The sequence below is a fragment of the Apteryx mantelli genome, chromosome 1 (assembly GCF_036417845.1).
Source record: "Apteryx mantelli isolate bAptMan1 chromosome 1, bAptMan1.hap1, whole genome shotgun sequence".
In the NCBI taxonomy this organism is placed as follows: domain Eukaryota; kingdom Metazoa; phylum Chordata; class Aves; order Apterygiformes; family Apterygidae; genus Apteryx; species Apteryx mantelli.
In genome coordinates, this window is record NC_089978.1 from 90,844,552 (window position 1) to 90,864,695 (window position 20,144).

Below are 20,144 nucleotides of genomic sequence, written 5' to 3' on the forward strand. Positions count from 1 at the left end.
AAAACTTTTGCAGAATTTTGGAATTCTGATACTTGCTAGATCCCCCCTGTTAGTTTTTGTGAGTTTACAAGACTTGGCAGCTTGACTTGTTATTTTTCTTCTTTTCTGTTGCTTTTTAATATTCCAAGTCTAGGAATTTTTTCTTTTATTTGACATTTATATCCTTCTACCTGTCAAAGCCTGAATGTATAGATAGTCTAACATGATAAAGGCCAGAGGAAAAAGCACACCTAAAGGATAATCATGCCATAAACTTAGACATAAGTTCTACTACAAACATTTTTTTTCTGTAACTTCTGACTCATGTTTCTTCTGAGGTTTTCATCAATAAGAGTTTGGAAATGCTGACTGGGAGGAAGTAGGTTTGGGACTAAAATGCTGTGTGCTCGATAAAGATGAGCATATGGATTTTATCAGCGCTTATGTTGTTACTTGTTTAGTCTTCACAGAGCTTTCTAAAGGACAGCAGTGATGCAGATGTCACAATTAAGTCTGCTGAAATTGGATTTTTCCTTCACTGTCTGTGGAAATGTAATTAAATAGGACAATACAATGGAAAATCTTATTCTTAAAAAATGCTTTCATTCTGGTTTGCAGTTTCTCTTTCAGTCCACAAAATCCTTTACCTTTCTGATCAATGCAGGGTCAAATTAAGACAGTCAACAAGAACAACTCTGAAATGTGCCTGTGGCAACACAGAACATAAATGCTGCTGACTATTCTGGTTGCCTGAAGTATTGTATTCCAAAATGAAAACATAAAGCAGGATGGGAATGATATGCAAATTGGCAAAATCAGTAACAGTTATGCTTACGTGGTACTAAAGATAAACAAACTGCCTTGTTTGTATTCTACAGCAATAGACTCAACTGAAAACATTTTTTTCTTCTCTGAATAAAGTGTTTCCTAACAACATGAGGGGCTAACTTAGAGTGGAAAGAGAGTCTTAGTGTTGGCTCAGATTTGGGAAGCACAAAGTAAACCTAAAGCAGGAAAAGTTCTAGTGGACTAAAACCACGTATCTTGCAGCATGTGGCTCTGATGTTTGGTAATAAGTGAATATGTGAAGTAAGGATTTTTTAGAGATAAAGGGCAAAATAATAGCATAAATGACAAAATATCACCATTTAGGTTTTCTATCACTGAATTGACTATGATATCGTCAAAATCTAAGAATGATTCAACCTGTGTTGAACTGAATCATTATTATCTCTTGATACCTTTATTGAATTATGCGTTCAAGGGAATACTATACCTTTAAGCCAGTGCTGAAGTACAAATTAAGTATGAGCACAGCAGGGTTAAAATTTGAAGTGTTTAAAATTTTATCATTTTGTGACAGGAACTAGAGAAACATTATATTACTCTTGACATCAGAAACGAACAATGGTCCTGAGTAATGACAATGTTGCCTTGTATTGATATCTACACCGTTTTGCAAAAAAAGGTTAGGAAAAAACTCAGAAAGGCAGGACTGACTACGCCTAAAGGTCTGATACACTGTAGAGCAAGTATGACTTCAGTGGCAGAGTTTTAGTGAGATCAATATTGTAAAAACAAATAAAAATAGAAAAAGGCCAGAGAGGGGCAAATATAAAAAGGAATAGTGGAAAGTTCAAATTAAATCAGCTTTGCAAAAGAAAACATTTCTAATGTCTGTGAAATAAATTATTTTGGAAAAAGAAAAAGCTTTTGTGAGGTTCTTGAAAGTCTGAGTAAAGTTTTGCTCATCCTGATACCAGGCTCTTTCAAACTTGTGTGTATACCCTATAGGTTTCCTATAGTTTCCTCTTCACTCAGGCATTTCACCTGTGGTCAGAATTCTCAGTCTCAAAAAGCTGGTTTTTTTTTTTTTTTTTTTTTAATAATAATACCTTTAGTTCACTTGGTCTTAGAAGTACAGAATGATGACTAGTTTACTTCTTGCTTGTAAGAAATCTTATAACTATCATTCTTCTTACTAGAACTATATTATGATTTCATTTGGAGTTCCAGAGCATGGAGAACTGTAAGCTGTAAAACAAAGGAGTTGTATTCAGCATGATATGTTGTAGAAAAGCCAAACTGATTAATAAGGTACTGCCTCAAAAACAGAAGGGAACAAAAAAAAGGGAAACTGCTCCATATTGATATTGAGGATGGTTCTAAAGCACGGCTCCAATGACCAAGCTGTTAATTGGTACATATCTATAATTTCATTGAGTGGATGAACTGGCCTAATTAAATTGGCTCATGCTGCAGACTATATGACATATTTCTATTTGCTTTCCTAATGATGATGTAAAATAAATAGGTATAGAGATACCCACATTTTGCTTAATGAGCTACTGTTCTGGAAAAGTTAATTCCTAATAGTTTTTTGGGCAAGGAAGTTTCTTATAATTATCTTTAGTACTAGTAAGTACTAAGAGGTTTTGAAGTACTGTTAAGTATTAAACACATTTTAAAGTCTAAAAGACCTAAAAATCACAAACTATATCTTCTATGAAAAATAAAAAAATCATTCAGGAAGTGCTATTCATTTTTTACCCTTTGGTGGTTAGTGGCTCAGATATTAAATTTTCCAGTCTTCCTCACATATAGATCTGTAATCCTTATGAAACCTAGTCAGGACAATATATTCTAATTTTTGGGTTTTTTGCATCATTATGACATTTCTAATTAAAAATGTAATGGTACTGAATAATAATTTAAGATTGTAGACTGAATTTTAATTTTCTTTTTCCCTTTTAATAAAAACTTAATACTAACATGAAATGTCACATTCATTACAAAGGTCTCAGAACTGCCTAGGCAAAACTGACTAATATAAAAAAAAGATGTAGAACTATTGGAAAAATAATTATACACAAAGAAACAATAAATCAAACATGCTTGATTACACAACTCTCTAGTGTCTTTTTCACATGCTGGAGACTCTGCATTATTCATCAAGAAACCAGGCATCTTAGGAGACTGCTTTTATAATTACACTTTTAATTATGACTTTATTAGTTTAACTAAATAATGATATTTCTGTATGTTCATGGATGTTCTTCAGTTGTTTGTTAGTGCACAGAATGCTAGAGTTTTGATCTGTACTAGATCTTTACTCTATCTAGGGCCAGACAGTGTCAGGGAATGAGTGTGACTTCTGTACTGCTGCAGATTTCTTAAAATAAACAATAGCAAAAAATTACCCTGAAGAATCAGGGGACTGCTCATGTACTCAGCAGAGTAAATAAGATCTTCATTAATTCTAGTCATGAAGGTAAAAGCCTTAGCAGATGACTGCAATGTGAGCTTTTGTAAGTTATTACTTACCTTATGTTGCAGAAAGAAAATTATCTATGTAAATATCTCATAGCCTCAAATTCCTTAGGTACCTTTACCAAACTCCTTCAGGTTTTGCCCATATCAAAACTTACAATGGAGAATGTATTCAACCAGCCTCATGTGTGTATCCCACACAACTTTTCTCCCACTCACATTATCCTGTCATACAATCCATTATTTAATCCATCATAGTTTGCACAAGGTGGAATTGTTTAAGGAAGCAGATAGGTGGATATAAGAAACTAGATATCAGATTGCACACTACCTCAGACTGTTATCTGGTTATGGGCTGGAAATAGTACAAAGTGACTTGAACTAAAGCTGGCAATGATCAGTGTAAACCTGTCATCATTAAGCATTATATGACTTCACCGGGTTAAATCACTTTATAGCGTGTAATATAAAGACCTGGACAGATGACTCAGAGGCTGTGGGCTAGCGTGATTCATCCCCTTCAGACCTACAAGGCATATTACAGACTCAAGACTCATTATAGGAGGCAGTCAGGGCTTCATTCATCTTGTCTGCAAATAACAAACCATGCTGTGGGTATGGCAAGTTAAAACATTTGGTTTTCATACAACAGTGGAAGCCAGAGCTAACACACTTTTTCCTTATTTTCAATTCTTACCACTAAAGAAAGTTTAATATAGGAACTCACTGATACCTTCCTAGACATGGTGCGAGACATCCTTGATGGGCCCTCAAAGCTTATTACAGGACATGTTTCAGGAGGGCCAAAGCCTCCTGGCTCACTGTCTTCAGATTTTCTGACTGATCCCATACATCAACATTGAGAGATTACAGAAGGTTAGACCCAAAATGGATCTCTTTAATAAATTCCTATGAATCTATAGCTCCCCAATGCTGCCAGAGTTTGGTATATTCATACATACAAGAGTTCTGAACATCCTACATGCTCAGCTGGTATCTGTGAATCTCAGCCATGTACTGCCCATTTTGCTGGAGAAAGGGCACCAATGGCTAACTCTACCTTTTCTCTGTCTGTGGCACCTTGCAAATATCCTTTCTCATTTTCATATTCTATTCTATCATATGTTTGACAGCACTAGCTAAGCTGGTCAGCTGACCTGGATTCGAGAGCTGAAAATGATGCAGACAGCACATACTATTCTGTCTGGCTGATGACTCAGGTCAGTGCAGCGCAGTGGCGTGATCTACCAAAGCATGAAAACGCGAAGCATGAAAACCTAGGTGCACAGGAGATCCCAGGAATTACAGGATGCTGCAGCATTTCTTCTCCATGGGGGTGACCGAGAGCATATAAAAACTGGCTGCACAGAGAGTATCGAACTAAGATCAAAGTCTCTGTGTTGTGTAGCACTCATTGTCAAATCTGAGGATACAAAAGAGCTCTTGAAGCTCAGATACAAATACTATGGCTAAGAGCTTTGCACCTTCTAACTCCCTGATATGAGATTGTGAAAATATTTTCTTCATAGCTAAGGTTTATAACAAAATTTATCTCTCTCTGGTCCCAGAATAAGGTACTAATCTTTGACCTTGTCTTCTCTACTATAAATACATTGCAAACTGTAGATTAAAAATTAATAGTACTTTTCACCAGCACAAAACCACTTAATGATGCAAGGTGTCATTCTGCACATGTTCTTATCCCAAGAGAATAAACACAGTAACATATTAGTCATGGAGTCTGGTGTAAGCACCTCCACAAGAAGAAGAAATAGGCACAGTCACTTCCCATTGCTCCCTAGTCTGCCTGTCTGCCAGGCTTTGCCTCTGTCATCATTCAACATTAAAGTGTTATCTTGATCATAAACAGAGAGCTGGCAAATGTCTATATTTAGAGCAAGAGGTCCTTTTGGGATGGACTTTTCTTCTGTGCCAATTCAAATCAAGACCCCAGTCCTGAAAGGTCTTACCTTCTTAGGTCTTACCCTCTTAACTGTTAGCCTGCAGAGTTTTGGCAGGATGGGGGCACAGGCAAATAGAGAGTAATGATTAGAAGCACCTACTACGTAAAACAAAAGTAGATTTGAATTTTAGATCACAATTACTGACATGCAGAAGAGTAGGCCTTACTATCTCTTACTTGCTAAATAACCCATGCATGCATTACTATAAATCCCATTAGACTGACAGTCATGCCTTACTGGTGACTAAAAGATGCTAAATGCAGTTATAATGGGACCTGATAAGTCTCACTTCCAAGTATGTTTTATTACATTCTGAAATAGCTTGTATTAAACTAAACAATGAGGGACTTCATTACCTCAAAGCTTGTTGATTCATTATGAGACAATAGCTTTTTAATACGATATTTGGCAGCTGACTTAACTAAGGACTCAGCTAGTGCCTTATGTAACATAATGCTGTGATTGAGACACTGCATAAATCATGTGGCACTGAATCTCTGGGGAAAATACATCTGCTATTGTAAATAACAGCAAGTTACATAGAGAAGAATCAATATCAAACCAAGTATCAGTTTCCTATTCACACATGATAAACACTGCATACACAATTACTTTTTTTTTATTGCTCACAAATTTCCTTGCTATTTTTTATATTAGGTTTTCTTTTCAACCACACCACCCCTCATAAATAAAACAGCTGCAGAGGTTGAGAGTTTTCACTTTCCAAATTAGAGCTAAGCCCCTAATATTGTTTCACTTGCTGTTATAATTAGGCCCAGGAGAAAAGAAAGACAGCTGTTTTCCTTATCCATCACTGTGCCATCTTTTTGTACTAAAACTAAAAAATATTACAGTTGTGGATCATTGTCTTGTAGCAGAAGCTGACAAAGTCAATAAGGTTCAGTGCAGACTGACCCTCTTCCCTGCTGTGCCTTGAGATTTCAGCACATATGGTTTTACTCCACACTTATTATGATTTAAAATTTGTGTGGAGTGTGCCTAGGGCTCTGGTATGAAACTGAATCCATTTGAAATGTATGGAAGGGGCCCAGAATAATGGAGTTTTTTCATTTTATCTTCAATTCGTAGGTCATGTGCCATAAACGAGTCTTATGCCAAAGTGTTTCTTACTTTAAGAGATATGAGAGCAGATGAATCATTTTATACTTATACCTCCCAGAATCGCTGAGGTTGGAAGGGACCTCTGGAGATCATCTAGTTCAACCCCCCGGCTCAAGCAGGGTCACCTAGAGCACATTTTACAGAATCGCGTCCAGGAGGGTTTTGAATATCTCCAAGGAAGGAGACTCCACAACCTTTCTGGGCAACCTGTTCCAGTGCTCTGTCACCCTCACAGTGAAAAAGTTTTTCCTCATTTTCAGATGGAACTGCCTGTGTTTCAGTTTGTGCCCGTTGCCTTTTGTCCTGTTGCTGGGCACCACTGAAAAGAGTCTGGTCCCATCCTCTTGACACCCTCCCTTCAGATATTTGTACACATTGATAAGATCTCCTCTCAGCCTTCTCTTCTCCAGGCTCAACAGGCCCAGCTCTGTCTTTCCTCATAAGAGAGATGCTCCAGTCCCCTAATCATCTTTGTAGCCCTTCGCTGGACTTGCTCCAGTAGTGCCACATCCCTCTTGTACTGGGGAGCCCAGACCTGGATGCAGTACTCCAGATGTGGCCTCAGCAGGGCTGAGTAGAGGGGGAGAATCACCTCCCTCCACCTGCTGGCAACACTCTTCCTCATGCACCCCAGGAGACCATTGGCCTTCTTGGCCACAAGGGCACATTGCTGCCTCATGCTTAACTTGGTGTCCACCAGCACTCCCAGGTCCTTCTCCGCAGAGCTACTTTCCAGCAGGTCAACCCCCAACCTGTACTGGTGCATGGGGTTATTCCTCCCCAGGTGCAGGACCCTGCACTTGCCTTTGTTGAACTTCATGAGGTTCCTCTCTGCCCACCTCTCCAGCCTGTCCAGGTCCCTCTGAATGGCAGCACAGCCCTCTGGTGTATCGGCCACTCCTCCCAGTTTTGTATCGTCAGCAGACTTGCTGAGGGTGCACTCTGTCCCTTCATCCAGGTCATTGATGAAGAAGGTGAACAAGACTGCACCCAGTACTGACCCCTGGGGGACACCGCTAGCTACAGGCCTCCAACTAGACTCTGCACCGCTGATCACAACTCTGAGCTCTGCCATTCAGCCAGTTCTCAATCCACCTCACTCTCCACTCATCTAAACCACACATCCTGAGCTTGCCTATGAGGATGTCATGGGAGACAGTGTTGACAGCCTTGCTGAAGTCAAGGTAGACAACATCCACTGCTCTCCCCTCATCTCCCCAGCCAGTCATTCCATCATAGAAGGCTATCAGATTGGTTAAGCATGATTTCCCCTTGGTGAAGCCATGCTGACTACTCCTGATCACCTTCTTGTCCTCCACATGCTTGGAGATGGCCTCCAGGATGAGCTGCTCCATCACCTTTCCAGGGATGGAGGTGAGGCTGACTGGCCTGTAGTTCCCTGGGTCCTCCTTCTTGCCCTTTTTGAAGACTGGGGTGACATTGGCTTTCTTCCAGTCTTCAGGCACCTCTCCTGTTCTCCATGACCTTTCAAAGATGATGGAGAGTGGCTTAGCAATAACATCCACCAGCTCCCTCAGCACTCGTGGGTGCATCCCATCAGGGCCCATGGATTTGTGGGTGTCAGGTTTACTTAAATGATCTCTAACCCCATCCTCCTCGACCAAGGGAAAGTCTTCCTTTCTCCAGACTTTCTCTCTTGCCTCCAGGGTCTGGAATTCCTGAGGGCTGGCCTGAGCAGTAAAGACTGAAGCAAAGAAGGCATTCAGTAACTCTGCCTTCTCTGCATCCTTCGTCACCAGGGCACCCACCCCATTCAGCAAAGGGCCCACATTTTCCCTAGTCTTCCTTTTGCTACTGATTTATTTCAAGAAGCCCTTCTTGTTGTCCTTGACATCTCTCGCCGGATTTAATTCCAAACGGGCCTTAGCCTTCCTCGTCGCATCCCTGCATACTCTGACAACGTTCCTGTATTCCTCCCAAGTGGCCTGTCCCCCTTTCCACCTTCTGTATTCTTCCTGCTTCTGGTCGAGTTTTGCCAGGGACTGCACACAGATCTCTAGTTGTTCCTGTTTATTCCCCATGCTGCATGCTGGCGAGCTGGCGGCCCGCCGCAAGGTGAGCTACTGCCTGTCCCAGCCCCTGTCTCTCGGCGCTGCCTCGATGCTCTTAACTGAGTGTCCCACAGGGCCCAAAGCGTTTACTTTGAAAAATCAATTGTGAATAAGAAGTATTGGTACCAGTACTACCTGTGTGGTTTTCACTCTTAATGGGCTGGCGTGTAGGAGGAGAAGGGACTCCTTTCTCCTCTACAATAATTTCATTGATTTGCCGCTTACTCAGACATTTGACTCTGCAGCACTGAGCTTGCTGCAGGTACCTCTCATTAAAACAAGAGCTGTGCAAGTCATCTGCATTGAACTCCAGTCTTGATAAAAGCGAGAATGAACGTGAGGTCTGATATGCACTACTAACCAAGCAATATATTCTTTTCTCCTTCCCCCCCTTACTCCCTTTTGACATCCTATAAATCTGTTATTTTCCCATTTTCAAGTGGGGCTAAGTGTCTTCATTGTTGTTTTTGTTTTCGTATTTTTTACGGTTTGGCAGCTCAAGTCGCACGTGCTCACTTTATTCACATGGATATGAGGGTATGGTGGGAGGGAAAGGGTATAAACTTCAGTGTCAGATTACCTCCCTTCCCCCTGGAGTGTCCCTGTGTAAAGCTACAGAATTGAATGCCACTTCATGAGACCAAGCGTGGCCTAGGAACAGTCATCATGAACGTGGCATGCGGTGTTGATGTATAGGTCGGGTTCATTAGTTCCTGCTGTAGCACAGTGATGCACTGCCTGCGTGCCATTACAATGCCAATGAGTACAGAGAACAGTGCACACTCTGTGCTGCAGGGGCGCTTATGGTCATACATTAAGGCCTGTTGAAGTAAAGAAGGATATTAGTCAGATCAGTTTCATAATAGGAAATGTACATAATTTAAATGTTATGAGAGGTAAAACATATCCCTCTATTTTGAAGTGTTGAGGTGGAGGAAAGGAAGTGGAAGAAAAGAGAGGAGAAATTAAATACTAGTCACCAGACCCAATTCATAGTTTGGACTTACTTCCAATGACTTAATCCTCTGTAGAGCTACTTACACTCACTCTGCCAAGTCTAAGTGAGGAATTTACATGTTAAAGAAGGCACTAGATAAAAGAAGGTAGGAATTACCTGTGATTGTTCCTTCCAAATATGGCTATTTAAGGTGTGCTACTTCAAATTTCTTGAGCCGTCTGCATCATGAGTGTAAAAACTTCTAATGGAGTTTCACATGTTATCTCTGATACCATGTCCCAGGATGCCACACCATTCCTTTATGTCACTCTTCTCAGACTAAACCTCCGTCCAAGCACAGTGTGTGACTTTATAGCATTAACAGTGTAGTTTTGCCAAATATAACTACATCATGCTGAGGAGAAGTGTTGTGAAAAATGCAACTTTTATTCTAAATATGATTTTAACAGAAGAACCATGAGTCCTAAAGAAGAGATACTATAGAAAAGAAGAGGTTCTGCCTGTCTCCCTACCTTTCCGTGCATGCAAATCCCTGGACACGTGGGCCCCCTTTGGTAGGGCACAGAAGAAGTAAAATATGTCATGCAGACATGTTGTGCTCATTCAGATGGAAAGAACAGGTATAAGGTACTTATGGTATTAATATGTTTCTGCTACTCTATAATACGAAATAACTGAATAAGGTTCAAAATCTGAAAGTTTGGAGAACTGAGTTTATCTAATCCTATGGTCATTGCTATTGAAAAACAGCAAACTAAATATTCAAAGAGAAAAGGAAAAAAGGAGAAGAAAGTATTTCATAAACATCCTTTTTGTCTTTCACTGCTGCTATAAAGCACTGTAATAGGAAAATTTCCATGTTGGCCAACCTTTTCAGAAGGCATTAAAGATTAGTGCTAACTAACTATCCCTTTTGATAGAAAACAGGCCAAGACAGACTGGACATAGGAAATAGATTGTCATTAAGATCCTGTTTTAAGGTGTAATCCCTGAAGACAAAATAAGCCAAACCCATCTAGAAGCAGAAGATAGAAAAGCAAAGACCAAAAATGGAACTTCTGCTATCCTACAAGCAGACTCAGTTCAGTAGGGCTACTGGTGAGAGCAGAGCCGGAAGTAGTTAAAGTATCTCCCTCCAGATCCAAGCACATAAGCCTGAGCCTCTTTCCCATCTCCCCTGGAAATCCCGAGGTGGAAAGTAAACATCTGGTCAGTGAAGCTGAGGAGTCACTAAGCAGGATGTGGTGTTCCTTCTTACCCTTCTATATCACTTCAGAAACTCTAGTGTCTTTACAAAGCCAGTACAATGGGACACTTGAGGCTGTGAATGGTGCTCTGGACTTCTGCATCAGTGTGAAGAAGGATGATTTAATTAGGTTTTATGTCACTTGAACTTTTGTGAATACATGCAACATGGAATACACATATTAAAGCTTTGTATCAAAGTTATCTGAAAGAAAGATAGTCTTACAGGACTTTTCCAGTATTATACCTCTTGTTACCTTCTTTCAAAAAGCACTCTCAAATGTTTAGAATAAGATATGCAAAAGATACTTGTCTCTTTTCCAGTTTACAGAATCACAGAATCGCCGAGGTTGGAAGGGACCTCTGGAGATCATCTAGTCCAACCCCCCTGCTCAAGCAGGGTCACCTAGAGCACATTGCACAGGATTGCATCCAGGCGCGTTTTGAATATCTCCAGAGAAGGAGACTCCACCACCTCTCGGGGCAACCTGTTCCAGTGCTCTGTCACCCTCACAGTGAAAAAGTTGTTCCTCATGTTCAGTTTAGGAATATCATGAGCACTTTGCATCCAAAACCTGCGTAAAACTGCAACAATAGCAGGCATTTTGTTCTTAATGTTAAGTTGTGGGATGGTATTTATTTACACTGCTTCAGGTAAAACTCAAGATTTTGGCCTCTGGCTGAAAGTCCAATGCATTGACTTCTGGATTTTGGCATCCACTCAGATTTAATAGTTCTATATTGACAGGACTTGTGTTAACTCTCCCTTTCCTGCCCCCAGCTGCCCAATATAATTGATGGAATTTATTTTTTGTTCCGTAAGATAGATGGAATAGCAAGAAGGACCTACAAGGAGGAACAAGTCTCCCTCCTAAGCTGAGCTATATTGGGGATTGGGAGGAAAAGGAGAAAGTATGTGTGTGGGAGAGAGAATTAGAGAAAGAAAAGAGAAAGAAGGAGTGATCCAACCCATCAATATGTTCTGAATGCTGGCTTGGTGCAAGCCTTTAATCATTCAACCCATTTCTCAAAGTTGTGATGAAATAACCAAATTCCTTTCGCAAGATATCTGGTATTTTTTCTATTTAAACATCATTTATAGAGACAGACAGGGTGACTGCTCTTATCTTCCTCTCTTTTGTGCTTTATCTGACAGTTATAGTCTCTTTAACCACGTCTGCAAGCAAAGCACATCACTTTACATTTCCTGAGGGTCTCGTGTCATTATAATGACGTATGGCATCCTGTTAAGTCATTTACAATAAATACGCAACTGAAGGCAATCCAGGTTGTATCACTGGGGTGACTAGGAAGATTGAAATACTAAAGTTTACTGAAAGCAATGAGTAAAATGACTACAGCTGGCTGAGCAGAAGGAAAGAGAGACACATGAATAAAGCAGTGTGCAAGATCTGCTGATTTGCAGTCTCTATAGCTATTTATGTTATTTCAAAATGTGGCACAATTGCTTCTATACTGATATAATACCATTTCAGAAGATCTGACCTACTGAACTTACTCTGTTTAAAAGCAGATGCTAGAAATTATTCACTATTCTAAGTAGAGGCATTATTATCCAGTTGCATACCAGAAATATCAGCTAACTTTAGATCTCTTCAGTGTACTTGTCTTAGACTTCCTTTAGAATGAAGAAAATAAAATATTTTAGGGAATGACTCATTTGATCTCATTTGACTCTTTAGGTACCTGCCTTCAGGTGAGATGAATTGTTCTTTAGGTAAGCTTGTTTCTCTCCCTTGATCATAAAAAGATCTGAGACTATCTTGCACCATCGTAGCCATCTATATTTGACCAGACCCATTCTGTCACATTGACAGTATTAGCCAATATTGTTGTTAAAAACAACAGGTTGATAATGCCAGCACTAGGTTGAGCAGATTCTTCATGAAAATTTCACAGCCTGGAATACTTCAAGTATGTTACTCAAGAATAGTTCTAAAGAAAAAACACCTTTGCATAAGTAGGATTCACTCATAGTTTAAAGGAGAGATGGAGAGAATCCTAACATTTCCCAGAAAAAAATCAGGTAATCCAACTATATTTAGAAATAAGGTAGTTCTGAGGGGGAAAAAAATAACTCCCTTCCTGGAAAAAAATAGAGCTTAACACTGTCTTTTTTAAAAGTTAAATATTTTAGTTAAGTCAGGTTAAATAAAAGGGTTTATACCTGAATCTTTGGCCCATGCGAAGTGCTGTAGAACATAAAAGATGTTTAGCAGTCTGAAAAATTCTGCAGGATTCTCAGTTTTCTTTGAGAAAGTAAAACCTGTGGCTGTGCATATGTTTGTAATTATTAGAGTTTGGTTCATGTTTCTTAGGAATACTAGGTCTAAAAATGGAGGAAAAAATCTCCTCCCTCATTTTTTTCCAGTTGAAAAATGGCTAGACTAAAGCCAGCTTCTCAATGTTGACTTGTACCTAGATATATCCAGTAGCATTTCATTAACCTAAGCAGTTACAGTTTTGCAGGCCATTTGATGAATATCTTTAAGGACCTAAACTTTGAAAATTGGTAGAAGACTAAAATTCCACCTCATAACTGTAGTTCTTCTTCCTAAAGCTCAGTCACCTACTGGTGTGTAAAGCCATCAGGACTGCTTTTAAAGCAGTCATGGCCCTGCAGCCGCACACAGATCTCTAGTTCTTCCTGTTTGTTCCCCATGCTGCGTGCATTGGTGTACAGGCATTTCAGGTAGGTGATCGAGCATGCAGGTTTCCCAGGAGGGATACAAGAGGATCCTCCATAGCCACATCCCATGCACACTTCCCTGGCTGCATTCACCTGCTGGAGGCATCCTGACTTGAGCAGTCTTTTGCCATCTACCCTGGCACTATAACTCTCCCCTTCCCCCATCTTTCCTAGTTTAAAGCCCTCCTTACCAGGCTGGCCAACCTGTTGGCAAAGACCCGCATGCCCTGCCTCGTGAGGTGGATCCCATCTCTCGCCATCAGTTGTCGATCTTCAAACAGGGTCCCATGGTCATAGAAACCAGAACCCTGTTGCCAACACCAGCAGCACAGCCAGTCATTAACTTGGAAAGTCCGTCTCCTCCTCCTCTCATCCATCCCCCTCACTGGCAGGATTGAGGAGAAGATGACCTGGGCTCCCAGACCCTTGACCACCATCCCCAGAGCTCTGAAATCCTGCTTGATGGTCTCCAGTTTGCCCTTGGTGTCATTAGTGCCCACACGGAAGAGCAGCAGTGGGTAATAGTCCGAAGAATGGACGAGCCTAGGCAGTCTTTCCATGACATCTCTCACACGAGCCCCCGGCAGGCCACAAAGCTCTCTAGACATGAGGTCAGGTCGGCAGATAGGTGCCTCCGTCCCCTGCAGCAGGGAGTCCCCCACAACAATCACCCGCCGCTTCTTCCAGGCGTTCCGGCAGGGCACAGGGTCTGTTGTCCCAGGTACTTCCCTTGCAGCCATGCCCATCTCCTCCTCATCCTGGAGGGCACTAAACCTGTTCTTCAGCTGCAAGTTTTTGGGAGGAGCAGGAGCCTTTCTCCTCCTATGAGAAGTGACCAGTTTCCAGCCTTCTTCTACAGTGTTATGATGTACCATTTCACACAGCACAGAGCCCTCCAGCAACTCCACTGCTGTGGGGGGTTGGGACTCCCAAAACTGCACAGCCTCCAAGAATACCCTGTCTATCTCTTGCTCATCTTCTTGGATGCTGCGCAGCCTACTGACCTCCTCCCATGACTCCCTTACCTGATGACTCAACTCATCAACAGCAGCACACCTCCTGCAGGAGAGCTGGCTGCCAGCCCAGGCCTCCCGGAGAGGCCCCAAGCACTCCCTGCAGCCTGAGACCTGTGGAGCTGCATCTACTGTCAGAGGGTCGGTCTGGGTCCCAGCCTCTGACACAGCAACTCCAACAGCCACTGGGGAACACGCTCTGCGGCATGTCACAACCATACTTGAGGAAGCATACACCACAGGGATCAGAAATGAAGGTACCTTCATGCACCCTTCTGTGCAAACTGCTGCATCTGTTCACTGCCTCTGGGAGCTGCACTCCAGGCCTGGCTCTTATATAGGCCTCTCCCTAGCACTGACTCCCAGGGTGCTTGACCCACCCTAATCAAGGGCCACCTGGATCAAAGGCCCCAACTCCCTCTGGTCAGGGGCAACCAAGAGAGCTCGTTAGCAGCAGCCACTCCTAGCTAGAGCTTTTCCCAGGAGAAGTCAAGGCCTCCTGCAGTTGTCCTTGCCTAGCTTCCCCTTTCCTGTTCACAGCAATCACCTTCTAGTTCCTCGGGGGTCCTCAGAAAGCCCACAACTTCCAACAAGATCCTCAAGTTCTAGTCAGAGCCCAAACACTGCTGCGCAAACTGCTGCGTCTGTTCACTGCCTCTGTTCACTGCCTCTGTTAGCTGCACTCTCTGCGCTCTCTCTACCTGAATATGGACCATCAGAAAGCCTGAATCCCAGACTTCTTGCTGGGGCTGTATTTTATGTTAGCTGCAGGCTTGAGTTTGTACTTCAACCTAAAATCCCCGGCTGTCCCTCTGTCTCCGTGCTGGGTCTTGCTCTGGTGCTAATGCAGAGTGAGCCACCAGCTTCTCCAGGAGGGAAACTGAGGTGGTCTGGGGAGGGCAGAGAGGGCACCGAGCTCTTGCTTTACTTCTGCCCCTACCGGCAGTATATGCACAACTGGTCTGACCTACTTGGCTCTCTATGCTCAGGTGAGCTATTCAAGCAATTGGTTTTCTTTAGTACCTCTGCATAAAAATAGTGATGCACATACCTATTCTATTTAGATAGTAAGCGCTTTCGTACTAATGTCTATGTACTGTGCCTAATGTAAAGGGAGCTGTGTCTGCGCTGAAGTCTCCAAGTCCTGCTGTGATATAAATGTACACTAAATTAAATAGAACAAGCAATATTATGGGCAACAGTTAAGTATAAAATAATGAATATATTATTTATTATAGTCTATACTAATTACTTTCATTGTCAATAACCTTTATCTATTTCATTTATTTTGTCTTCTTGCTTCTGGAGAAAAACACATGGAAAACTGAGGAGACACTACAGTATGCAAATCAAATTTTACTTCTCTGCTTTAAAGTGACATACATTTTCTGTGTTAAGATCACAATGACTCATTAACGGACTGAGAGCTGCACTGATGGTGTAATCGGACACATTCATAATGCATAAAGTTGTCAGAATTCCTCTCTAAACCATGCTATTTCTGGGACTGCATTAATTTTCTTTTAAAATAGATACTCCTACATTAAAAAGATTTGACAATTCTACCTTTCAGGGTGACTTTCCAAATTGGTGTATGAGACAGCAACATTCTGGATTTTATTATTTATCATTTCTGTTTTAATATTCATCATAAACTGTTAAGCTGAGCTAGTGATTCTCCCTTGCAAAGCAATTTGCGCTATAAAGTTGAACAACCTCTCAAAGAACTAAGTAATAAAAACTAACAATAGTAAGGTAGTATGTGTGTTTGATACTGTATAGGACACAAACTTAAAAACAGCCAGAAATCATTTAGTGTAACATCCCTTTACACTACCTTGACAGTAAAAACGTTCTTAAAATGAGGAAAGTGATACTCCTACTTACCTTAGAGTCCTTCTGCCTTTTTAGTGTATTTTAAAGGACCAACAAGCTAATATTAATTATCTCAAAGACCCAAAGTGTAACAAATACTATTGTTATGCTTCATTTTGTTAAGATACGAACATTTTTCTTAATATATTTTGCTTGATTTAGTTTTCTTATGGTGACTGGAAGTTTTTGCAAGATAAACGTTAACATTTCAATAGGCATTGAGGGTCAGACCTCTAAAAAATGTGAAGCACAATTACAGCTTGGTAAAGTCAGTGACAAAGTGCAGTTCAGCCAGTGCTAGATTCTTTGAGATTCTCACTTAAAATATTCTCCAGCTGTGCAAATAGTTCACTGCTTTATGTTGGTGAAAAATGCATGTGGACCAGTATCAAATGTGGAAGACAGCCATTCATGCTAGCAGTGCAAATTGCTTTCTGTCGTAGAGGACAACACAGAATCAGGGCCGACAAGCTGTTCCTTGGAGCATTTCAAGCTCAGATCTGAATGCCTCCTGGAGTCCAAACTTGGTTTGTGTCCACACTGCCTGAACACAAACCTGCATGGAGGCTGAGGATTTACTGAGCTTCGAAGCTCTGAATCATTCATGCCTCTTTCTGAGGAAGTGATCACACACTGTGCTGCAGTGTGCTTTGGCGAGGCACAGTTTTTCGGGTGCAGGTTGCCCAAAGTTGCCCTGATGGAGCCACTACAGGACTGTGATTAGGCAGACAGGAGTCCTGTACAGAAGGGCCCTGAGACTGTGTGCCACAGGGAGAGATGGAACCACAGGTAGGCTGAGCTCAGGCTGCTTTTGTGGTAGTTTAGCTGTGCACTAAGCTACAGGCCTTCAGTACCCAATGATGGCTCAGAAAATAGAATATATACAACTGGCTCAGAAAATAGGATACACATTATCTACTCTATGGCTTGTTCTCCCACGGACTTTAGAGATATAGACTGAATCTAACCAAAAGCATGTTCTCTAGGTTATAGAAATTTACTGGAAAATAAAAAATATATGTTGGAAAGAAGTTTAATTTGATATTTACAGAACAGAGTCTACAGGGAGACTCATAATATGCACTAGGCTGTCAAGAAATGGGACTTTGAACACTGCATAACAGAAAAGAGATTCTGTAGATAGGAGCAGGAAGACATGATACAGCTGAGAATGCTGGAAGAATTTATTGATGAGAGTGAAGCAAAATGCTGGAAGGTTTACTGAGTACATTAAGACATTTTAAAGAAAACTGATTAATTTGTGTAAAAAAAGTGAAAAACCAGCAGCATAACTGTCTAGAGGTGGGAGAAATGTCAGATTTTTCAGAAAATAAAAGTATCTTCTGTTAGGCCAGCTGCTGGAAAAGAAGGCAAGGTTTTTGATGCATGATGTCTTATGACAAAGGTAAGTGTTGAAGTCCTTCACCATAAAAAAAAAAGATAGAACAAACCTCAGTTGTTTCTCCATGTACAGTAGACAGACAATAAAAAATCTGCCTAATGAACGTCAAAGGAAATTTAAGTCAACTAATAGGAAAAAACAAATATCTAACTGTTAGAGAAGTGAAACTCTAGAAGAAGTGACATGGTGACATGTGTTTCCTTCTTTAGGAGGTCTTTTAAAAATATTAGACGAACATATATCCCATATGTCCAAGACAGTTTAGGTATTACTGAGTGTGTTTCAGTGCAGAAGACTAGTCAGTCTTTCAAGGTCCTTTCCAGTCCTGTCAGGAAATTTGCTTACTAGTATGGTTCAGCTCTGATTTGCAAAGCCAGTTAACATGAGAGTTTCCTTACTCTCTTCTTCCTTTTTGAACTAATAGCTGCTACTGGCTGAGTTCTGGGATTTTTACTTTTGGCTATTAACAGGAAATGGACTGTGGCTTGGATGCAGGGAACTGAACTGGAGTCCAGTCCAAAGACTTCTCATTCTTTTGCATTTAGACAGATGTAACAAATCCCTTTCCTCTTGCTGAAAGATGTCATATTTAGCAGTCTGTGGAGCTATCTTCTTTCCTTTTAACAACAACAAGATGATTTTAGGATAAAAAAATAATTACACATTCTTTCTTTCCCCAACAAGAAAGGAGGGGGGAAAAATAGAAGAGTTGTGTAGCTCTCATAAGAGAATTAGGGAAAACTGTATGGTGCTTTTGGGCTATAAGAGATCCTTTCATCATCTTGCAATTCGTGGACACTGCTTGATACTTAATCTCATTCAGTGAACCAGAAAACTGTGATAATTTCTAAATAGTTCTCAGATCTGTCCTGCACATCCAGCTACACATGCAGAATTCAAACCGTGTCTGCACGCATCATTGATTTTTCAGGCTTTCAGGTCAGTTATAAGTTTGGAAATAGCTGCATATGGTTGAATAGCAAGTATGCAGAGACTTCAGTGTTCTCACTTCAGTACGCATAGATGAAAACTAAGTTTCTCTGGTAGATTTTTAATGCTGTAATCTACATGCAACAATTGGAGACCAGTTAAATTATTTAAAATTGTTGCCATAAACAAGTGAAAGTTTTATAATTACATGACAAAATCAAACCCATCAAAATGATATTCAGTGTTCTTGTAGGATGTGCACTTTCTTAGGTGAAAGCCAGTATATTGCAAAGAAGGGAACTATTATACTTGGACAAAAAACTTTCCAGGATTTAAAAAAAAAAACAACAAAAAATACAAGCAAATCTAACATCCTGGGGAAAAAAGATCAATCCCTTACCTAAACTGAACTAGTGCAGAAGATTGCAGAAGAAGATGCGTCATGGAAGTAAGGGCAAAGTAAGAGTCAAAAAGTAAACCTGCTTTATTTTCTTTCCTAGCCTGGGTGCTTCTTTGTTGTCTGGGGCAGAATGAAATGCCTGAAGCAATCTCTGTTACTGCTTGAAGAACAGGTTCTCCATTATTTCAAGACTCCACTCACCAATTTAATTTTGTTATTTTAAAATCACAAGATGTGTAGATCCCACACTGTGAATATCCTGACTAATTATAAAAAGCAATCCCTAGCTATTGCAGAAAAAAGTCCAGGCCAAATAAAAATAATAAAAAAAGGAAATAAAAAACCCCCCAAAGAAAACAAGTAATCTGTTTTTCTACTTTCAATGAAACTCCTGCAAACTCCTAACTCTCCACTGTCTTTACCTGCTCAGCCAAATGAACTTTTAGAGCAATTTGTGCTAAAATCCAGGACTTTTGGCTACATACCGCAATTCCCAACACCGAGAAACCACATGGAGAAGACCTGCTGGAAGTCTTTCTTCTAGGTCACTGTAGCACTTCTCATGATCCTCTGTTGAAAGTAACAGCAGTGTTTGGCATATAGATAAGGTAGAAACAAACCTTAAATATTTCTAACTAACTAAAGTTTCAAAGATACCGTAAGATACCTTAAAGGTACCTTAACTTACCTTAAACCTTAAACACTAAACTTCTCTTTAGATCAGCAGGTATCCAGGACATCACAAAAATATCTGTTTATGGCGAAATCTTCCCTTTGACCGATATCTTTCATTTGTTTCCGCTTCAGTTTAAGGCAAGTTATGTGAGCTCTCGTTCATGTGGGAGCATTCACTCCAGGGGTGCCGCCTGGGGGTCGGAGGCACCAGCCAGCCTTCTGTGAAGATATTGCTTCTTGTTCTGGTTGTATGCAAAAGATATAAAGCAAGCAGGATCGCTGCTGATTTTTAACTGTCTAAGAGGGCTCCCAGATTATTAACCATGGTTCACACAACAGGACTGGACACATTGATCATCAAGGTGGGTATTATTTATATTTCAATATATATTTGTTTATAAAAATAAGGATATATTGTGTATATCTATATTATATAGCAAGGTGGCTATTATATTTAATCAACTTTTTCACTGAGATTCAAAACAATCAGTCCTAGCTGCAGTGTCAGAGTCAATTAAGGAATAATCTC